The sequence below is a fragment of the Coenobita brevimanus genome, chromosome 33 (genome assembly GCF_032717465.1).
Source record: "Coenobita brevimanus isolate Jiangsu-jjx chromosome 33, ASM3271746v2, whole genome shotgun sequence".
In the NCBI taxonomy this organism is placed as follows: Eukaryota; Metazoa; Arthropoda; class Malacostraca; order Decapoda; family Coenobitidae; genus Coenobita; species Coenobita brevimanus.
The window spans coordinates 5,161,822-5,179,081 of NC_136986.1; positions in this window are offsets into that span (position 1 = coordinate 5,161,822).

The following is a 17,260-nucleotide window of genomic DNA, read 5'->3' on the forward strand; positions in this document are numbered from 1 at the left end:
TGAGACCATGGTTGGTGATTGTGCTCCTGCTGGTCCTTCTGGCTACAATGCTTTTTATTCTGATCCTGTGCCGGGCCAAGGTCGTCATGGAGGTGTTGCTATCTTCCTTCGCCAGGATATTCCATATAGTCATCTGGATATTTCCAGTCCCTTGCGGGCAGTTGCTGTCCAGATGTTTTTACATTGGCAGAATACAGTTTGCAGTCTTTATCTACCTCCTAGTGCTACTGTTGAAAGGGTGGATCCGGAATGCCTTATGCATGGCCTTCCTTCTCCCTTTCTGTCACTAGAATATATGAATGGCCACAATCCACTATGGGGAAACAGTAAGGCCAACCTTCAGAGTGTTATGCTGGCCTCTTTAGTGGAAGATGAGGAGTTAGGCATTTTAAACTCCAATAAAATGACTTATTTCCATAGCCAGACAGGAACTTTTACTGCCATTGATTTGTCCTTATGTTCAGCTGATGCTTTTTTAGATTTTAACTGAGATGTGTTGCCAGACCTGTATGGCAGCGACCATTTTCCGTTACTCTTAACTGCTAGTGCAGGTGGACCTCAGCCATGTCTTCCTCAGTGGCTTCTGGATAAGGCTGACTGGCCACATTTCAGGGAATTAAGTTCCATTTCCCTTTCTGTCAACGAGTTTGGCTTTCTTTCCGAGCGTGTGTCATATTTCAATACCGTGCTGCACTCAGCAGCCCTATCATCTATTCCAAAAACAAAGGGTCAGTTTCCTAAACGTTCGATTCCTTGGTGGAACTCGGAGTGCAGTTCTGCAGTGAGAGCCAAACGAGTTGCCTTCTCACGGCTTCGTCGTCACTGTGGGGATCCTCAGTATTTGGTGGCATATCAGAGGGCACGAGCTCATATGAGGCGGGTCTTAAAGGAGGCCAGGCATTCGTCCTGGAAGGGTTATGTTTCCTCCATCAATGCAAGGACTTCCATATCCCAGGTGTGGAACCGGGTAAAGAAAATTTCAGGAAAATTTACTGTTCCATCCCCTCCTGTTTTATCTGCAGCAGATGGAACTATGGCTGATCCATTTGCTGTTGCAAAGTTGCTTGCTGATCATTTGGCCGGTGTCACAGAAGGATGCAGATACACCTTCGGCTTGCCACCGTCGGCGCCTAGTGTCTCGTGGTCTCAGTTCTGCCTCTGCTAGGGGAAAGCCTTACAATATTCCATTTTAAAATTCTGAACTCCAGACGGCTCTGTCGCAATGCCATGATTCCTCTCCTGGTTATGATGATATTCCGTATGCCTTCTTACGCCACCTGTCTGATGAGTTCCTCTTGTTTTTGCTTTCACTGTTTAATAAGATCTGATGTTCTGGGGAGTTTCCAGCTTGTTGCGGTGTTGCTGTAGATATCCCCATCCCCAAACCGGGTAAGGACCACCTACAGGCTACGAATTATCGGCCTATTTCTTTGATGTCTTGTATATGTAAAATTTTGGAAAAGATGGTCAATGTTAGGCTAGTGTGGTTTTTAGAGAGAAGTGACTTCTTATCCCCTGCCCAGTATGGTTTTCGAAAAATGCAATCTACATCTGAGTCTTCTATCTTTGAGGCTTTTTCCAATAACCAACACCAGGTCACGGTCTTCTTCGATCTGGAGAAGGCATATGACACTGCATGGCATCATGGTATTTTACTCTCTCTTCATGAGTTTGGTCTTCGTGGGTGCTTACCTATTTTTCTTCAACAGTTTTTATTTAACCGAATTTTAAGGGTGCGAGTGGGAGGAGTGCTTTCTAACGCCTGAGCACTAGAAGATGGAGTCCACAGGGGAGCATCCTTAGTGTTACTCTGTTTGCTGTAGCCATTATCTGTGTCATCAGTGTACTTCGTTCTTTCGTGGATGCTGGGTTTCTCCTTTCTAATGGCACCCTTTTGCTGTATTCTTCTCTTCAACTGGCAGATATGACTATACAATTTTTGTCACTTGTTTTGTACAAGGTCGGCATCCACAATGGGGTCCTCCATGCCCACTCGCGCCTGTATCCACTCGAGACGTCTGTCGCTTTGAATTGCTTCATAAGTCCTCCTTCTCTTCTTGCTCCTTTTCCTCTTTTGTTTTCTTGCCCACTCTTCACTTCTATATCCTCTAATTCCCCACGAAGTGAAACATGAACTTCAGCAAGGAAACTTTGTTGTGAAGGGTTCTGACAAACTCTTCAATCAGGTGGATGCTGACCGCAGTCATGAATGGCTGAATGGGGTCGGAAAGAAGGCAGGTGGGATCATTGGGATAACAAGACTACCTATGCTCTCAGTCTTTGGGCTCTATCTTACAATCTACGAGCATGCATTGCAGTACAGACTAGAGAAATGTTCAGCACTGGCATTGATGATGAAATAACTCCAAATGAAGGTACTCCAGGAAGGGTGAAGCGTGATAACCTAGATGAGAACAACATCCTGGAAGTTCTAGTTAGATTCAAGGTTTTCGAAAGTGTAGCATCATTGACTCAGCTTATGAACATTGCCACCAAAGACGTTGCGACACCAGAATTTCAGGAATCGCTCTTAAAAACAGTGGATTTGGAACAGGCACTGTTAGATGACTTTAAGAAAAGACTTGTCAACAAGGAAGTGAGCCTAAGAGATAAATTACAAAAAAACAAAAGTATTAACTTTTGGTTCATTGTACGAAGTCAGAAACGAGAGAGGACAGGGGAAGACAACTGATCAAAGGAGATAGGCAGATTTTCCAGCAATTGATTATGGCATACCAGGCAGGGAGACCAGTTGATTTGGATAATATTCTAAGCCATGAACTGACGGAAGTTTCCATCAGTACTGCTGAAACTGGTGGTTCACTGAGATCTGGGATGAAGTCAGTACTTGTAGATGTTCTTACTCAGGATGTGATATGCCCACTTAATCTTGAACTACCGGATACTGAGAGCTCATGTCTTGTCATAGATGGCCAGGCAACTGTTGTCTCCTTTGGTATACCTAGCGGGGCAAAGACAAATGCATATTATGCTGACAGGTTTGTTGGCCACATTTTGAAACTTGGCAAACAGTTTGAACGCATTTGACCAGTACAGGGACTCTGGCACATCAATAAAAGAGGGAACTAGAGAAAGACGAAAGAAAACTTCACATCCTATTCGATGAATGATAGAAGACCGAGAGGTTCCAGTACCATCCAAGTAGACTGATTTCCTGGCATTGTCCTACAACAAGAAGGATCTGTCTGCCTTTTTGTCAGATAAGCTAATTTCATCAGCTCCACCAGAGAAGCTCATGGTTGTTGCTGGTGGATTGGGGTTAGTGGTGAAAACAAATGACCCTTGGATGGATACAGCTAATTTGGTATCCGACACAAGGAGGAAGATACGCTTGTGATTTTGCATCGCATCAGTTCCCCTGCTAAGCATATCGTTGCGTCTGTGCGTGACACCGACATTGTTGTTCTACTCTTGGTGAATTATCACAGAATGCAGTGCAAAACTGTATGGGTGAAGGCTGGAACATCAAAAAAACCCAAGTACATCCCCATTCATGAGATTCATAAATCACTAGCATTTGAGCAGCAAACACTTGAAGAACTCCTTGCATACCATGCAATAACTGGGTGTAACACTGTGTCTTATTTCATGGGTCATTCTAAGAGGTCAGCCTGGACTGTGTTCCTAGAGAACCACAACCTGTTGCAGGATCTGGGGACCACTGGCACCATCTCAGATGAAGGGCTTCGTAAGGCAGAGCAATTCATCTGCAAAGTCTGCAAAGTCCCACATGACACACGTGATAAGGTACGGTGTGTACCTGTTCTCTAAGTTGAAATCTCCAGAGTTGCTACCTCCAACTAGTGATGTAGCAAAGTTGCACATACAAAGGGCCAATCTTCAATGCTTCATATGGCGACAAGCACATGTTCCCACCCCGTCACTGCCATTGCTAACTACCTGTGACTGGGAGAATACTGATGGAAAACTGAGACCAGTCCTGACTATATTATCTCCCATTCCTAAAGGATGTAGACATAGTTTCTTGTGGATGCACCAAGGGCTGCAGTACTCACAAGTGCTCATGCAAAAGGGCAAGCCTTCCTTGCACAGCTGCTTGCAGATGTAATGAGGGGGAGATGCACTGCAGGCAGTACAGTGATGATTAATATAAGCTACTAGTTGGAATACAGACTTTATCAGAAGCAATTGTATGTTAAGTTACGGGAGTTTGTAAGTAGAACCTTTGTATGACAGTTCCTGTATGAGAGAGCATGGATTCCTTTAGTGCAATAACTACCCACGTCACTAGTTTTTCAAATGAATCTAGGAAAAATACATTATATTGTCAGGTTTTTAGTCAGTGGAGATCAAAATTAAGATAGGGACTAAATATAAGGTTCCAAGGGTTAACGCAAGTTTTTGACCTCAAATACTCATATTATGGAGAGAAATTATTAAATGATCATGTCATCTAATAAAGAATTTCCTTAGCTACAATATGCGACCTAACTGACTTATCTACCTGCTTTATTGATGGAGTTATTTTAATTTTAGCAGTGCCTCATCTAAAAAATAACGGGAAACCCAGCAATTCACCAAATAATCTTTTACATTTAATTTGACCCCTTAAATGTCAAGATATCGCTTTTAGCAACACCGCTGGTCGTAGTCAGCACCTCAACATCCATAAGAAAAAGTAAGTTGCTTGCTTTCCCCCCAAAATGCCTGATTCTGCTTAAATATCCATCTCTTCCGAAAATTGTACTAGTCTACCAGGGCAAAATGGATTTACCGAATGAATGATTGGTATTGTCAAGAACTGCCTAAGGAAAACATTACACAGAACTAAGATCACAAGAGAGGATTTAAGAACAGTGATAACTGAAATTCAAAATAGGATTAATAATAGTCCCCTAACTTATTTAGCGTTTCGATAGGAGGCCTTGACACCAGCTCATATATTATGACAGGAAACTCCATTCGGTGTCTTGTGTGGATATCCAGGAAGAAGATGATCCTACCATTGAAAATAATGATTTAGGACAACATCTGCGGGAGGGATATCAATGTCTGAAAAGGGTATTGGATACTCGGAATAGACATTGGAGTGAAGAATATCTTTTGAGCCTATGAGAAAGATATTATGGGGCTCAGGCTGCCAGCAATAAGTCTGTTATAAACATAAGGGATGTGGTCTTAGTGTAAAACAGAACAACCAATTTCCCAGTGGCCATTAGCTAAGGTGATCTCCACGCACCCCGATTCAGAGGGGATGCTGAGACTCGTGAAAATAAAATGTAGGGGACACCAGCATAAAAACTCTTGATAAACTTGTACCCCTTGAGTTAGCAGCTACCCCAAATACAGGGGATAGTGGATATCAAACAGGTCAGGTTGCACGACCTAAACGGGCCGCAGCACAGGGTTCTCGAGACTTATGGAGAGAACTCTTGGCTAAGGGTCACATTACATGATACAGTGTATCATTTTTCGCCCGGCCAAAAAACTGTGGGAAATATTTTCCCCCAGAGCAGTTGCGCTCACTACTTTTTAAAATAGTCGTCCCTGGTTGGAGTGCAGAGGAAAAACCTGAGATCGTTAATAACTTCAAGTGGTTTTTACAACCCATAAATTACATTCTCTTTAATAATTCTTATTATTGATTAATTAAATGCTACTGCTTAACCCTCGTGGACAACTATACTGTAAATACATGTAATTTCTTGGAAAGTTCCATGAACCTAAACTGTGTCTGTGCATTAGATGACGTGACGAGAGGATGAGAAGTCTCACATAAAAGCACATGTCGGTTTAACTTATTTACATAGGTGAAGGGACTATTTGGTTTGTCTTTAGTTTGATTAAAACTAAGCTTAATTTGTTAGATTCGCCCTGTATATATCATGATGTAATCTAACAGTATTTAATATTGTAATTAATTAATAGTTGGCACCTCTACCATTCTATGAGGGAGATATAGGCTTGCCTAGTTCGCTCACTCTGCTCCTAGACAAGGTCCAAGCACGTTTGTATATACACACCTCAAGGACGCTTGATAGCCCAAGCAACTGACAAAAACAGACTCGTCGTCATATGTTGTTCAACATTCCCTAGCTAAGTAACCTTTACGAATTGGCCAGTTCAAGCGGGGATTAGCTAGGAGATAGAAGAGAAATAGTTAGGTGAGTTAAAGTGTAAGTTACGGTTCACCTAACCCTGTGAGACTTGTTTGAATTTACTCAAGGACAATTTTAGGGACGAGTAAGGACCTACGAGTTGTTTACTAGAAAATACTAGAAATTTCTTACATTTCTGGTGCCCGATCGAGGATACCATTTTATATAAAGTCAGATATTTCTGACAGTTTACATGCAAAAAATGGTGGGAGGAGGGAGGGCGAGGTTTTTCGGTGAAAGTGTCAAATGAGATGTCCAGTGCAATACCTAGCCTGAGAGCTACAGTCCGTGATCCTCAGTGTACTGTACAGTATGTGTTCCTGTCAAGCATTAAACTTCTTTCCATCCTTTTGGTATGCAGCTAACTAAATGCAAACTCTCCAACCTTGTCATAACAGCAGCTTTGAAGATGAACGTGAAAAGCCTGTTTTTGTCAGGGGCGAGGGCAGTGTTTGTGTGTATCATTATTACCTACACAGCTTCACATCGTCCCCACATGTGATCTGCTGTTAAGGGAATGACTTGTCTTGCCAACACCTGCGTTGAGCAAGCGAAGGGCAGAGATGGGCTAAGGAGGTAAAGGTATGGAGGGGATTGTACACGCATTTGCCGGTTTAGTCAATGTTATGGCGAGATTTATTTCCTCAAATTTGAGGATATAGCTCACTACCGTTTCCAGCAGTAGTGAAGAAAACTAACATTACTATTAGCTAAATGTGAACACCCTCCTTGGCATAAACAGGCTTTTCGTCTTCGGCTCCAAAGTCAGTATTTGCATCACTTACATCAGTTAGAAGTAAAGGCATTTGTTAACTTATTACAGAAGTTCATTACATGGATATGAACCTTTACGTAAGGGACAATAGCAGTACCCTAATTTACATTTGGATGCCCTTTGAAATGTTTCTTATTACATTTCAAATGATATATATATATTTTTTTAATATATGGTAGGTGGGAATGGCCACCATCCATCTCCTTCATGTAATGCATCCGTCTGGCGACTCTACCCTAACTGACAAGCCAGATAGTTTCTTCTAATCTAGGAAACAATATACCATAATGGGCGGTAACCATTTAACTAAATCGATGCTTTGTGGTCTGTTGGGTTCAGGTGCTTTAACTGGGCGGGAACCATAATGGTTTCAGTCTGAGGATTGTTTCGGGATCATTGCTAAAATGATGCCACTCGGGACTATCAGGGCTTGTCACGCTTGCCTTAAATGTCGGTACTTAGTATCCTGGCTCCAGACCCCTACCCTGCTGATGAGGAAAGGACTATTGCATGAGAGATACAACAACTTGCTACATTGCTAAACGGCTGATTGCCCTCACAGATACTGGCCCTAAAGATGATGAAGCGTGGTCTGCTGCTGATCATCTTTAACGCTGCATGTGATGCAAGGAGCTCTCTGCTTACACCTACAGCAGGTACTGTTGCATAAAACACTTACAAGCATTCAGTGCACACATATACCTGTATGCATATAAGGTAATTCTTCCAAGATTATCAAGTAATTTTCACTCACATATAAGTCGATCTCATACAATACTTTCTTGGGCTCAACCAACACCTACCTAGTTTCCCTTGTGAACCTGTTCATTGGATACGTTTCCTCTATGGACCTGTTTCCTTAGGACCATAATCATCGATGGCCTAGTTATGTGCCCGTTACCCAGACCTATTTTCTGCCACTAACCCAGTTTCTACATGGTTGTTAAACCTCTCCCTAAATTATGTTTCCTTGATACCAAATCCCTCTTAGGACTAATTTTCGCCAAGGAATTATTTCACTCGATGATCTATTTACTACATGGACCTATTTTTATCTGGAGAGACATTTTATGTTTCCACACGTTTATTTTCCTGAATGGACTTTTTTTTCCTTCATGGATGAAATTCCTCAATGTATTAAGTTTCCACAAGAGACTTCTATTCACCCAGATCTGTTTCCTTTCCATGGAATAATAATAATAACAATAGTAGTACTAGTAGTAGTAGTAGTAGTAGTAGTAGTAGTAATAATAATAATAATAATAATAACAATAATAATAATAATAATAACTAATAATTATAATAATGATAATAGAAGAAGCAGTAGTAGTAGTAGTAGTAGCAGCTTACTATCATGATGTACAAGAAGCATTAAGAGGCACAAACGTGAGTGACCAAGGAAGGTCAGAGGCATCTAGGGGCTGTGATTGGAACTAAGAAATTCAAAGACAAATATGTGAGTGATAAGGTAAAGACATGGGTAGAAGAAATTCATACACTATCTAGCCACGTAAAAACAGAACCCCATGCAGCATACAGTGCATTTACCTATGGTGTAAAGCACAAGTGGACCTTCGTGATGAGGACCATACCAGATATCGAGTTGCTGCTACAACCACTGGAGGATGCAATCAGGGATTCATTCCTCCCATCTCTAAGCAATTGCCACATCCCCACACCAGAAGAGAGGGACATTCTAGCACTCCCACCCAGGATGGGAGGCCTTGGCATTATAAATCCAGTAGCCGTGGCAAGCTATGAACACAGAAATTCAATCAGGCTCACCGAATCCTTGTCACAGAAGATCTGCGCCCAGGTTGAGACGAGTGAAATCGACCAACAAAGGCAGAAAGACATAAAGACACAGATAAGCAAGCAGAGCGAAGCAACACAAAAAGACCAGCTGTAGCACATAATCGAACATCTAACACCAGACCAGTGCAGAAGAGTTGAAATTGCACAGGAGGTTGAGGCATCGAACTGGCTCACAACCCTGCCTCTCAAGGCAAAAGCCTTCCACTTCAACAAACAAGAATTTATTGACGCCATAGCCTTGAGATATGGGTGGCCAATAGAGAACCTAACTCAACACTGTGCCTGTGGCACTGCCTTTGATGCAAACCATGCAATGGTATGCAAGAAGGGAGGCTTTGTTTGCATCCAACACGATGAAGTACACGACCTCACTGCCAAAATGCTGCAGGAAATATGCCATGATGTCACGATTGAGCCAGCTCTGCTACCCCTGGACGGCGAGCACTTCACCCACAGAACAGCAAACACATCAAATGACGCAAGAGTGGATGTTAGTGCTGGAGGTTTCTGGACACGTGGGTAGAGGGCGTTCTTCGACATCAGGATATTTGATCCCATGGCAGCATGTCATCGTCAACTGTCTCTCGAAGCTGCACACAAAAGGAATGAACAAGAAAAAAATAGAAATTATCAAGAAAGGATCCAACATGTGGACCATGGTCGATTCACTCCCTTTGTGTTCACGACATCAGGTGGGATGGGTCCAGAGGCAGTGAGATTCTACTCGAGACTGGCAGAGGTTCTTTCTGAGAAGAAACGTCAACCGCAGAGTTCTGTTATGGCCTGGATGAGATGTCGACTCTCATTCTCCCTCGTGAGGTCTGCTCTGCTATGTCTCAGGGGCACAAGATCATCAGCCCTCAGGCCTGTCTCCCTGGCAGGTATGGATTACAAAGCTACAGTGATCGAGAGTCGCATAGACCGGCGACTCCAATAGTTTAATGTCTTTATTTACACTGTAATATCAATAAATATAAAATAAAATAAATAATAATAATAGTAGATGGTTGGTAACCACTGCCGTTGGCGTGCTTGGGGCCAGCAGATTATAATATGAGGGTTAGTGTTAACCTTCACATTACAACTCCAAATGGTGAACTGTATTAGGGAGGTTGGTTTTGATCTTCACAATATAATTCCCCGATGGATGGAAGTGATTAAAAAAAAAAAAAAGTAGTAGTAGTTGTAGTAATCATCATCATCCGGAGCTCCTTTCCCACCCTAAAGCAGGATGACGAGTAGCCATGTCCAGACAGCCCAAATTTGCCCAATCCAATGGGCCACGCTTCCATTCGCTCAGCATTCAAGCCCCCGGAATCCTGGCTCTCTGTCTGATACGCCAAAAACTTTCACCCTATTATGTAGCTTCATATAAACGTACCCAACAGTCAATCCTGACGCTGTCAAGTTAAAAAGTTGTGCCAGATCCCTGATTATGCACTTCATCTCACAACATTCATCCAGCCAGCTCGATGTCTTGTCAGTTTCCTAGCCTCATAGACTTCCAAACTTCTCTTCCTCATACACTCATCCACCATATCCCTCCACTTTCTCCTTGGCCTACCTCGCCTCCTCTCTCCTTCAAATTCGCTCAGATTTACCCTTTTCACCACTCTATTGTTATCTATTTTCTCCACATGACCATACAATATCAGGACACTTTCTTTGATTCTGGTGTCCACAGACTTCCTCACTCCACATCTTTCACGAATCACTTTATTTCGTATCCCATCGACTCTTTTTGTTCCACATACATTCCTTAGCAGTCCCATCTCCACTGCTTTCACTCTTGACTTTTCATTTTCATGCCACTCCTTAGTCTCATATCCATACATTAAAGTTAACACTAACACTCTTTCAGGTAAGTCTCACGCAGCTGCAACACTCAAGCCTCTGTTGCTTATCAAGGCCTTCATTGCACCAGCTACTTCCCATCCTTGTGTCACTCTACTTTTCACTTTTTCCGCACATTTTCCTCTCTTTTATATCACTGTATCCAGGTATTTGAAATCTCGTCAATTCCAGTCTCTTTCCATTCACCACAGCATCGCACTGGGAGTCACCTTCTCTCTCAAGAACTATCACTTTACTGTTCACTACATTAACTCTCCAGGCACGACGCTCACAGACATCAGCAAAACTCTGCACTAGTCTACCAAGTTCTTGTCTGGTATTCGTAAGCAGTACTGCATCATCACCATACAACAAATTTGAGATATTCCATCCATCACCATTCATTACCAACGCCATCCACATCTCCATTACTCGTGTTTTTACTTATCTCATCACCCCATCCATATATCTATTGAACAACCATGGGGACATCGCACAACCTTGTTGCACGCCCACACCGTTCGTGAACCATTAACTAAGATGCCCGTTAACCCTTACACATGCTTCTTTGCCATCATAAAAACTCTTGACGGCACCTAAACGCTTACCATCTACACCGCACATGCGCAAAACCTTCCTCAATCCTTCTGTGTCTAATAATAATAATATTAATAATAATAATAATAACAATAATCACCACCATCATCATAATCATCCTTTCCTACGTTGTCCCATGAGGAGCGTAGGAGCCCGGGGCTAGGCAAGTTGGTCCTGACATTTAAGATGAGAGTGACCAACCTCACTCATGCCTGAGTGGCATTGCGTGTGCAAAAAAATCCAACCATCCCTTGGATATAAACCTTCACTGGGTCAATCCGATTGAAGCTCCGTAATTCCCCACTAACCCACCAGCAACAAAAAAAATTGGTTATATGGTTACCACCCAGCGTAGTAAATGGTTTCATGGTGTACAGGAAACCATTTGGCTTGTCATTCAGTGTAAAGTCACCCACAGGCAGAAGGAAGAGAAAAGAAGGAAAGAAAGACAGAAGCGAATGGAAGGAAAGACGGATGGAGGGGAGTAAAGGGCAGACATCCGAGAGCAGCACTACATCGAGTGAGTGGATGGTGAATGCCCCCACCTACCACAAATAATAATAATAATAATAATAATAATAACTAGAACACCGTAAAATTGTCCAAGGACAGTTTTTATGAAGAGAAACTTCTCACAGCCATTGCCAACTAAACGCCGAGCAATAAAGTCAGTCACTGATATTGTGGATGTCACCATTGGCATCACAGTCGGTTAGTCGACCAAGTTTGGTGGCTGTAGCTTTGATCCTTCATGGAAAATTAGGAGTATACAGAATATTCAGGAAAGATCCGTTTTTTTTTTTTTCTTTTTTTGGTCCCAGGCGATCTCAGAGAATAAACAGCCGATTAGAACAATATTGCTTTCTGCACTGCGTCTGCCTTTAAGTCTATGTTGCAGTAATATTTTAGTTTCCTAACTTAAGTGGTTCTTCAGACTGGGAGGCTGAATCACTTTTCTATGTTCCGGGTAACATCCCGAGATCAGATTGACAGATTGCCACAATATTTGACCAAAATAAAACGACAGCTCTCTGACTAAGCTGACCAATTAGAAGGCTATCTGCCAAATAGCCTTTGAAATATGGCTTTTCTAATTATGTAAAATAAAAAAAATGACTAGAAAAATAAAACGTCCCACAGGGATGTGGAAAATTTTACTAAAAATTATTTGTCACAGGGATCTGTCTTTACTCTTTTATAGACTTGTGTTCGCATTTGGGCCTAATTACCCCACGAACCAATTTCTTCATGGGCCTATTCCGGCGACGGATCATTTACAAATGATCCTATTCCCGACTGGACAAAATTTCACACATACACACACACACACACCTTAATAATTATATATATATATATATATATATATATATATATATATATATATATATATATATATATATATATATATGGTAGGAGAATGAAAATAGTTTTTTTTATGGTGAGTTACTTGAGGAGGTAGAGTGTTTTAGGTATTTAGGGTCACATGTTGCTATGGATGGCAGAATAGATGCAGAAGTGAAGTTTAGAATGAATGAATTAGGAAAAGTGTTGGCAGGAATGAAAAAAAAATGTTTAGATGTCGTTCGCTTAGAATGGATGTAAAGAGAAGGCTGTATGAGGGTGTTGTGATACCGACTATGTTATATGGGGCTGAAACATGGAATATGGGTGGAGCAGAGAGGAAAAGTTTGAATGTAATGGAGATGAGGTGTCTGAGGAGTATGTGTGGAGTGACACGTATGGATCAAGTGAGAAATGATGAAGTGCGAAGGAAAACTGGAGTTGTTCGGGAGATGGCTGATCGAGTTGAGCAGAGAGTCTTGCGATGGTTTGGGCATATGGAGAGAATGGATAATGAGCAATTAGTGAAAAAGATAACTAGATCTGATGTGAGAGGTGTAAGGTTGAGAGGAAGACCACGAATAGGATGGATGGATAGTGTGAAGAGATTGCTAGATGTGTGAGGGATGTCTGTTGAGCAAGGAAGAGTGGCTGTGCATGACAGAAATAAATGAAGAGAAACTGTGAATGAATGAATGATGACGCAGCCCTGAGGGGATATTCTCCTGCGTTTGGTCTGATCAGCTGATCAGGTCAAGTGCGGGTAAGGGGATGGGGCTATTATGATGTGGCAGGGGTAAACCAGCTCTGCTGTCGGGCCCTGCCGCGGATGTCACTGATTGCACTGCACAGTTGACCCTCATGCAGTTTGGAGCAGTGAGGATCTGTCCCTTCTCCCCTTGGGGCTAAGATGCGAATGAATGTGTTTGAGTGAATGAGTAAATTAGGAGTGTGTTGTCCTTTCTCGGCTACCTCCCTTTCCTTGGGGGACGCAGCCTATATATATATATATATATTGTTACGGAACAGAGACTAAAATCACTACTGTCCCGCAAAGTCCAGGTTCAAAACAAAAGAGTTAGGTAAAATTACAAGTTAAAGTTTAATGCTCAAACTAACAACTAAACATTCAGGACTCATAAGGATAATGTAATGGCAAAAAACAGGTTAAATATATGGTTAACTGCAATAGCCTCTATTAACACGAAATTAGCAAGAGTAAATTTATCTAAGTCAGCCCTGATAAAATGAGAAAACCAGATAATATTCAGTGAATGCAAGATATATTATTACAGATACAAAATATTATTACCACCGGCTGACAATATGAATTACAAAAGCTTTACTAGGCCTACGAATAAACACCTTATGCTATACAGTACAAGAACAAAATGTAATAACACTCATACTCAAATTACACAGCTGCTAGATGGCTGGAGACTTCCTGAGCACTCACAATAATAACAACTGTACAGGGGAGGACAGAGATGTGAGCAAAATGAGTAGATCTAAGTGGCCATTAATGCAGAGACTGAGCTCATTATATAGGGGCCGGCAGAGCTTGATACAACTTGTAAGAAGGACACGCAAATGAAGCCATAGGGGACAAAGAGTTGACAATCCTGCTCTGAACAATAGAAAGAATGACTTACCCTACTATAAGGGTTAGAAGGGGGGAGTGAGGTAGAACACGCTCGTGATCATACATGCAGCATACTGTACGTTAGAATTACACAAAGGATGATGAAATCATAGGCTATGTAACACCTCCCCACAAAGAAAAAGAAATTTACACAGGAAATTTCTTATTACTCTAAAACAATCTGTCTAAAGTCTAGATAAGCAATCTGCAATAACATTTTCTTTCCCCTTGACATGTTGTATGTCTAATGAATACTCCTGAAGAAGTAGACTCCATCTTGTCAATCTTTGATTTTTATCTTTAAACTTACTAAGGAATTTCAGTGGGTTATGATCGGTATAAATGACTATGGGGTCAAAACCAGAACACAAATAAAATGAAAAATGCTGTAAACCCAAAATCATGGCCAAAAGCTCTTTCTCAATAGTTGAGTAGTTCTTTTGAGGTGGAGTGAACTTCTTACTGTAATAAGATACAGGGTGTTCAATACCCTGATCATCCTCTTGCAGCAAAACAGCCCCAGCTCCTGTATCACTTGCGTCAACAGCCATCTTAAAAGGCTTAGCAAAATTTGGAGTAGCGAGCACTGGCTGACTTAATAGGATAGCTTTAAGTTTACTGAAAGAGGATTCACAGTTATCGGTCCAGACAAATTTAACTCGTTTTTTCAGTAGCTCTATAAGTGGTGATACAAGATTGAAAAGTTAAGAACAAATCTCCTGTAATAACCTACCATTCCCAAAAATCTTTGTAGCTCTTTCCTACTTTTAGGTCTGGGAAGATCACTTATAACCTGAACCTTAGCTCCTGGTGGTGCAACGTGTCCATCACCAATTACGTACCCAAGGTACTAAACTTTAGCTTGACCAAACTCACACTTTGATAAATTAGCTACAAAATTAGCCTGAACCAAACGCTCAAGAAATTTACTGACATGGCATAGGTGATCTTTCCAGTTGTCACTGAAGATTAATACATCATCAATATAAACAACACACCCTGCCAAACCCTCTGTTACAACATTCATGAGCTTCTGAAAAGTGGCTGGTGCATTCTTCATACCATATGGCATTACAGAACATGCAAAAGTCTTTCCTAGTGTTACAAAACATGAGATCTCCCTAGCATGTTCAGTCATAGGTACTTGCCAGTATCCCTTTAACAAATCAAACTTACTTATGTACCTAGCCTTTCCGATCTTGTCTATGCAATCTTCCAAGCGAGGGAGAGGGTAAGTGTCTGTTTTGGTTATCTGATTAACACGTCTGTAGTCGATGCAAAGCCGCTGTGACCCACCTGGCTTAGGGACTAGAGTGACAGGAGAACTCCACTCGCTCTGACAGGGCTCAATCATCTTGTGGTCCAACAGGTAGCCAAGCTCCTTCTGGATGAGAGGAACTTTCACTGGGTTCACACGGTAAGGAGGCAGTTTAATTGGCTTTGAGTCTCCAACATTGACATCATGCATCAACACAGTGGTTCTTCCTGGAGTGGCACGGAACACTTGCGGGTACTCCTGCAGTAATGCCGAAAACTCCTGCCTTTCCTCGGGAGCTAGATGAGAAAGCTTAGTCTGGAGATCATTCATGATATCAGGATTCTTCCCCAAACTATCACTCAGGCTCATGCTGCATGGGAGAACTTCACTTGCAGACTCGGGTGGAACAGCTATAATGCAGATTGGGTTATTTTCGTCCCGCCTGTGATATAACTTTAGCATGTTGATGTGACAAAGTTGCTTGTTCTTTCTACGATCTGGTGTGGCGATGACATAGTTGACATCACTGAGTTTCTTCTCCACGAAATAAGAACCACTAAACTTGGCTTGAAGAGGTTGCCCATGCACTGGTAGCAGAATCAAAACCTGATCTCCTGGCTGAAAGTGGCGTAACCTGGACTTCTTATCATACCAAGTCTTCATCTTCTCCTGAGCAGCTCCTAAATTCTCTCTCGCCAGCTGTAAAGCAATGGACAGCCGTTCTTTGAACTTCATCACATACTCCAGCAGGTTGACGTCATCTTCCTCCGACAGCCAGCATTCCTTGAGTAGCTTAAGGGGTCCTCTTACTTCATGGCCAAACAGTAGTTCAAAGGGTGAGAAGCCCAGTGATTCATTTGGAGATTCTCTTGCGGCAAATACAACGAATGGAAGACCTTTATCCCAGTCTTTCTGATGTTCCAAACAGTATTTCTTGAGCATCGATTTGAGTGTTTGATGATATCTCTCCAACGCTCCTTGGGTCTGGGGATGGTAAGCTGAAGACGTGATCTGGGTGATGCCCAACTCTTTCAGAGACTGCTTGAAAACATTTGACATGAAATTACTTCCCCGGTCTGACTGTACCTCCTTGGGTAGACCAAACTTGGTGAAGAACCCTAGCATTTCCTTAATCACGTTCTTTGCTGAGATATTTCTAAGTGGAATGGCTTCAGGATAACGAGTAGCCATATCAATCAGGGTCAACACATAAGAAAATCCTGAAGAAGTCTTAGGAAGAAGGCCCACAATATCCACCAACACACGGGTGAATGGCGCCTCAAAAGGAGGAATGGGAACTAGAGGTGCAACCTTTTCGGTCTGATTACACTTCCCCACAACTTGACAGGTGTGACAAGACTTACAATACCAGGAAACATCCCTGAAGATACCTGGCCAGTAGAAGTGTTTCAAAATGCGTGCCACAGTCTTCCTTACTCCAAGGTGTCCTGCCAAACTGGAATCATGAGCCACTCTAATGATATCCTGCCTACAAACACGAGGGATGACAACTTGATGTACAACCTCCCATTCACAGTCGGCTGATGCTGTTGGGGGTCTCCACTTCCTCATAAGTACTCCTGACTTTATACAATAACAAGTAGAAGCACCAGCTGACTCTTCCTCACTGCAAGCAGAGTTAGCTAGACCTTTCAACTCAGGGTCAGCAACCTGCAACTCAACCAACTCTTGACGAGACAAATTATCAACACTACGGGGTACTGCCTCATCTGGTGAGTGGTCCAAATTAGCAAGAAAAGTGTCAGCTAGGATAACATCATCATCATCATTATCCTCTAAATCACCAGTAACTTTAGACTTAGCCCTAGTGACAGCACATGCAGAGAACACATCAGAGA